We start from the raw sequence: 5860 nt of genomic DNA, 5'->3' as shown, positions 1-5860 counted from the left end.
AATGTTTAGAAAGAAGTTGTAATTTTCACGCTCTCCAACAGAGCATCTATCTGTGTTTTCAATTACAACTCATAACGAGATAACCCTCGTAATGTGTTAATATTCTGTCCAAAACCACTCTCAAATAAGAATTTGGTTCATCAATTTAAAAAGGAAGGAATGGAGAGCACTAGCTACTGACATCTCCAAATATAGGCATGCATAACATGTAAGAGTTATTTTTATGATGATGGAATGTAAGTTGCTTGACGTGTGCATTTTGAGTAAAGGAGCAGAAAAAAGCGTTTTAACTTAAAAATTATACAAAAAGTCAAATGCGAACCTTTCATATCCCGATAAATCTCGACCTTAATTGACGTTGCCTTCGCGAAGGCCACAAACCATTATACTTTTCAAATGAGCCCAAAATTTCTGGTCAGTGTCATTCTTTGTGGAAAGCCCCCTGATTTGATGAAATCATTTGCATGAAAACAATACCTAAACGCTTTGATTGGTGTAAGATATCCAAATACTGTGATACGATTGGTGCGAGATAAATACGCTAATACAGTAATCTAATTGGTGCAGGATACATATCCTAATGCGGCAATCTGATTGGTGCGAGATACATATCCTGATGCAGCAATCTGCTTGGTGCGAGATACCTATCCTAATGCGGAGACCTGATTGGTACGGGCTAAATATCACTTTACACGTTAAAATTTAGTTTTTTTTAATTAAAAAAAAAAAATTAACCCAACAACTCAAACATTTCCTGTTAAGTCTAGAAAGTAAGAGGATTTCTAAAAGTAATTTCTTTCATAAATGGAGTTTAGCTGAACTGTTTCCCAAATAAATGATTGTTTTCACTTCTTCTTTAAAAAAAAAAAAATTGGGAGCTTTCATTCTCCAACATTTTCCTTCGTGATACATAGGCGCCAAAACAGGGGGGGGAGGGGAGAGTACCCCTCAGAAGACAAACATTTTTGTTGGGGGGGGGGCATTGCCCCCTACATTTCGGTAGTAAAAGTTTTTTCCTCTGAGAGTATATCACACCCCATCATCTACCACATAAGCCAAACTATGACGTCATCGATGGTTATCTCGTGACGTCACTTGATGTCGTGGAGGAAGGGGAGAAAACGCCAGGATACTTAATGGGAATGTCTAAATAGGTACTATAATTATATCTTCTCTCTTGTACATCCCCCCTCTCCCAAAAGAAAGCCACCTAATTAACTTCTTGTTAGTTATGTAACCTCTAGATCTTAAACTCCTAGCCAGCCGATATGGCTCTGGGTCTCTCTGAGAAGCGAAACAACTTCACACTATATGGCCGGACATTTTATAGGTAGGGTGTTTCAGTCTGTTGTAAAAGTTTATTGTGACGTCCAGCTGTAACTTACAATCCATTTAACTTCAAATAAACCTTCTTGAGTTAGGACCGTTTTGGTTCCTTTCATGTTGTCGAAGTTTATCAACGCTCAGCGAAAAAAAAACAAAGGAAACTTTATTTTTTAGCAGATCCCAGCCCATGTTTCTGAATGTTTATGTCCTTTTTAGCTTGTTTTTTTTTTTAAACGGGAACTTCCGCTAAAAATAGTAAGAAATGCATGGCTATTATCGATAATATCTGATTGCCAATGAGTTTTAAAACCACTAGATAAGTAATCAGAAATGTGATTTTCAAATTTAATGTTGAAAATTTTAATTTTGCACGCCATATCTTAGATAAAGAAAGCCTTCCCACTGTGGGCCACGATAACAAAATCAAAATTATCAATTGAAAATTGTTCAATTTGAAAGTCCAATTTCCAACCTTGATGCAACGTGCGCCGCGACCTACTCTCCTGTAACGGGAAATTCCCCAGATCACTGAAAACCTTCTAAAATCGTCTTCTCAAGAGCCATCTTGACCATATAGTCAACTATTTTACGGTAAATACATTGGCAATTCGTCGTTTCACAGTTTCCTTACAATATTTTGAATTTTGTCCAGAGGAATCCGAAGAAAATTTTTGTGTTACGCTTGGATCTCTTCGTACTCTGTGAACAGAGTCGGCGAAAAGGACAACGTTCAAATTTGTTCACTTTCTAGAGGCGCTTGAGGATTCTAAATGAAGATAAAATATTTCCAATAGAAATTGGTATTTTTTAAAGAGAAATATGGAAAAAAATATCAGACTGCCTGACGTTTAGTCATTCGAAGACCGTGTCCGGAAGTATCCGGTGAAAATTTTCTTAGTGTCACGCTGGGATCTCTTCGCACTCTGTGTACAAGGTCAGCGAAACGGATAACGTTGGCATTTTTTCACTTTCTAGAAGCGCTTGAGGCTTGTAAATGAAGGTAGAATATTTTCCGACTAAAAATTGGTATATTTCAAAGAGAAATATGGAGTTATTTGAGAACCGTGTCCAGCCGTGTTATTGAAAAGTTTTTAAGTGTCGAGCGCTTGGATGGCTTCGTACTCTGTATACAGGGTTAGCGAGAAACATCAAGTTCGAAATTTTTAGGCTGCCTGGAAGCGCTTGAGGGTTGTAAGTAAAGGTAGAACATTTTCGTATAAATACTCTTTGGATTTCGAAGAGAAATATGGAAAAATATCGGACAGCCGAACGTTTAATTATTTTAAGTTTAGTCACTTCATTGCAAGAACGTCAGCGACACTGACAGTTTGCGTTACAATTCTTATTTGCTGCTTTGCATGGACAACAACCTCGACCACTCTTTCAAGTGCAAATTCCTCTCCACGGACAGGAAACTTCAACTGACCCTTGGTTCTTATTTAACAAGGATGACAAACTTCAATTAAAAAAAATTGATGAATGAATGAAAACGTGGTGGATCAACATTTTAACCCTCCTCGAAAGGATTTTCGCGTTCGTCTTTAGCAACAACCGATCCATAGGCGTTTACTGCCTCGGAATCTACTAAATCAATGGTTCATCTGATGCCATACCGGATTAAAACGTATAGAACTGTTTTAAAAAGAATTATTTTGATAAGCTCTTCAAATTCATCGGAGAAAACACCGAAGGTATTTTGAGACGTGACATGGTTAAAATAACTGACCAATCAGAGGCGCTATTTGAACAAAAGCGGTGGTTCAAAACAAAAACAAACGACCTCGTTGCATCAAGGTTGGAAATGGGCCTTTAAGCTAGTTAGTGAATTTTTCGAAGAATTACAGCCTGTATATATGTTTGTTTTCTAATTAAATTAATTACCGTTGTAAAAATGACCCATCTAAGCTTCTAAATCTTTTTAGGAACCTCACAACGTACATTTTTAGGCAGAAGCTTAACTAATCTAAGCTCGTCTCAAGCTATTGGACAATTCACATAATGGTTAACATCATTTACAATGATATTAACCATTATTCGTACTAAATAGCCAAAACTTTGATGGTTAGCCGTAAAAGCCATCACCCCATTGAGACCCTTCTTCTACTATACTGAGCCCATAATTCATTGATGATTCTCAAATGCGACTTGTTTGGCTATGACTGTGGTACCTTAGAAAACGAAGTTTCCCCGAATTTCGAGAAATCAGGTAATGTTGACATCAATTCTAAATTAAACGGGAGGCAAGCTTGTAATTATTTGTTATTTTGCGAAGACAAGGAGGAAAATTAGCCATCATGGATTTTTTTCATTCAAATAATGACTTGGTGTTAGTGCCCTCTAATGGCAATTTTCTTGTAATTTTCTGAGAAAAAGAGGAAACGAAAAGGTAAAAGCAGCGGGAAATGCTGTTGCGAGTTTTTTTTAGGAAAGTGCCTTCTGGATGCGCGGATCCTACAACGTAACTGTAGTGCAGTCCATTTTCCCCACCTCTCTTCTCTTGACTATTGTTTATTACTGAAAGTCAAGCTACCTCCTCTGCCAGATGTCATTTGCTTGTTACAATATTTCCGTCACTGTATTCAAAGGTAAGACAAGTGATATAGTTATTCTCGAGCAAATTCCCGATCCATTCCGCCCGTTTTCGCATGCGTTAGAACAGTTACTATATTTGTCTTCGATCATGCAAATCACACTCGCCAGAAAATGAAAAGTTCATGAGTACAACGGGCCAGTTTTCACGCACAGATAGCACACCCTTTAAAGACAGAAGCTTTATTTGTACTCTCGATCTGATCGATCTCGTGATGCATGCAAATCCAAGCGTTCCAAAAGGGATGAACAATTAAGCCTAACGTTTCACATTAAACAGGGTAAAATGATTCATTTTTCATCCCTAGTAAAATGTGACGTGCCAAACCGAATATAGTCACTTAGTTTTTTTTAGTATTTTTGGCTTCGATCATGCAAATCACACCCGTTAGAAAATGAAAAGTTCACGAAGACAAGGAGTCGATTATCACGCACATATAGCTTACCGTTTAAAGAAAGAAACTTAAGTTGTATTGTGATCGACCTTTTGATGAAAATAAATACAAAACCGAAATACTGAGTACTTATTGATTGAGTGGAAGGGCCGGACGGGAACAAATACTTGGCTCGGGGTCATGAACTACGGACCGAGCGCAGCGAAGTCCTTGCTTCATGAACGAGAGCCAAACCAAACTCACATCAATAAGTATTTTATCATATGATCACTAACTGTTCAAAATTTCAACCTAAATAGGACGCGATAGACGGGCATACGAACACACACAAAAAATTATGCAATTGAAACTTTTCGTTTTTATTTCAATTAGCCAAGAGGGGGGAAGGGAATTACCTAAAACACAAGTGATCTGGATACCCAGAACACTGTGACAGCGGAAGTTCGGAAGGTTGAGAAACGTCCCGACTGTAATTCGTTGTTTTTGTTGTTTTATTTTGAAAGCATCAGCCACATTGTCAACATCTTGGTAAGTGCGATTGAAAATCTTTTCTTGTCACTCGGTTTTTATCAGCTTTAGCTATTTAGTAACTGTAGCCGAGGTAAGGCATTAATGGCAAAGCCTGGTAACGGCTTTTTCGATCCTTGTGTTTGCAAAATGTAGTTATGTCTCATTTCGAACGTTAGCCCTTCGTAAAGCAGTTGATGGGGCGATTGAATCGCCACCACGGTCCGATAAATTCGTTCTACGGCGACTTTTTCAAATCTCTGTGGCTTCATACTGTATAATTTAACCTCATTCACTAAGGTTATTGAGTGTCGTCCAATTTGAGAAATTGATGATCATAAAACTAAAATCAGACCCCTATTTATGTTGTGGACTGTCCCTCGCTGAAGGAAATCCGTGGTGCTTCATTACGTGGTTTTCCAGTGGCTATGATCTGCATTAGCTATTAACTCGACTTTGTTTCAGGAGAGCTCAACGAACGATCTAGAGATCGCAATAGATTCGAAATTTCCGCTTTCTACTTGTACACAAGCGTTTCATGATCGAGATACCCTTCACCTAAATCTTTGGTTACTCGCGGCGGGTCTACGGTACATATGTTTCTAATGCCGTAATCTGTTTCTTTGTCTGTTAAAGCGCCAGTCTCACATTAGAAGATAAGTCATGACGCTGTGCGCTCACGAAGAGAGATGTTTTAATTTTCGTTGAGAAACTGAAAATTTCTTGAATTCACTGTAATTTAATACATAGTAAAAACGTACTTTTCCGTTGAACGGATGCTTTATATTTCCACCGCTAAATTGCTCTCTTCAAACCTTTATAGTTTTATACGATATATTTCAACCTCATTAGCTATGCCTGTTAACCACAGTTAATTAATATGAGAAACTGATGGTCTCTACAATCATGTGATCAAAAACCAAAATTAATCCTACTTTAAGACATCATTATTCATAATGCGTACTTTCCTTTACTGAAGTCAGAGGATATTCGCAGTGTTACAGTTCGTGGTTTTCCAGTGTCCATAATTTTCACCAATAATT

Source organism: Pocillopora verrucosa, chromosome 11 (genome assembly GCF_036669915.1).
Source record: "Pocillopora verrucosa isolate sample1 chromosome 11, ASM3666991v2, whole genome shotgun sequence".
Taxonomy (NCBI): Eukaryota; Metazoa; Cnidaria; class Anthozoa; order Scleractinia; family Pocilloporidae; genus Pocillopora; species Pocillopora verrucosa.
This window is presented reverse-complemented; position numbering follows the sequence as displayed.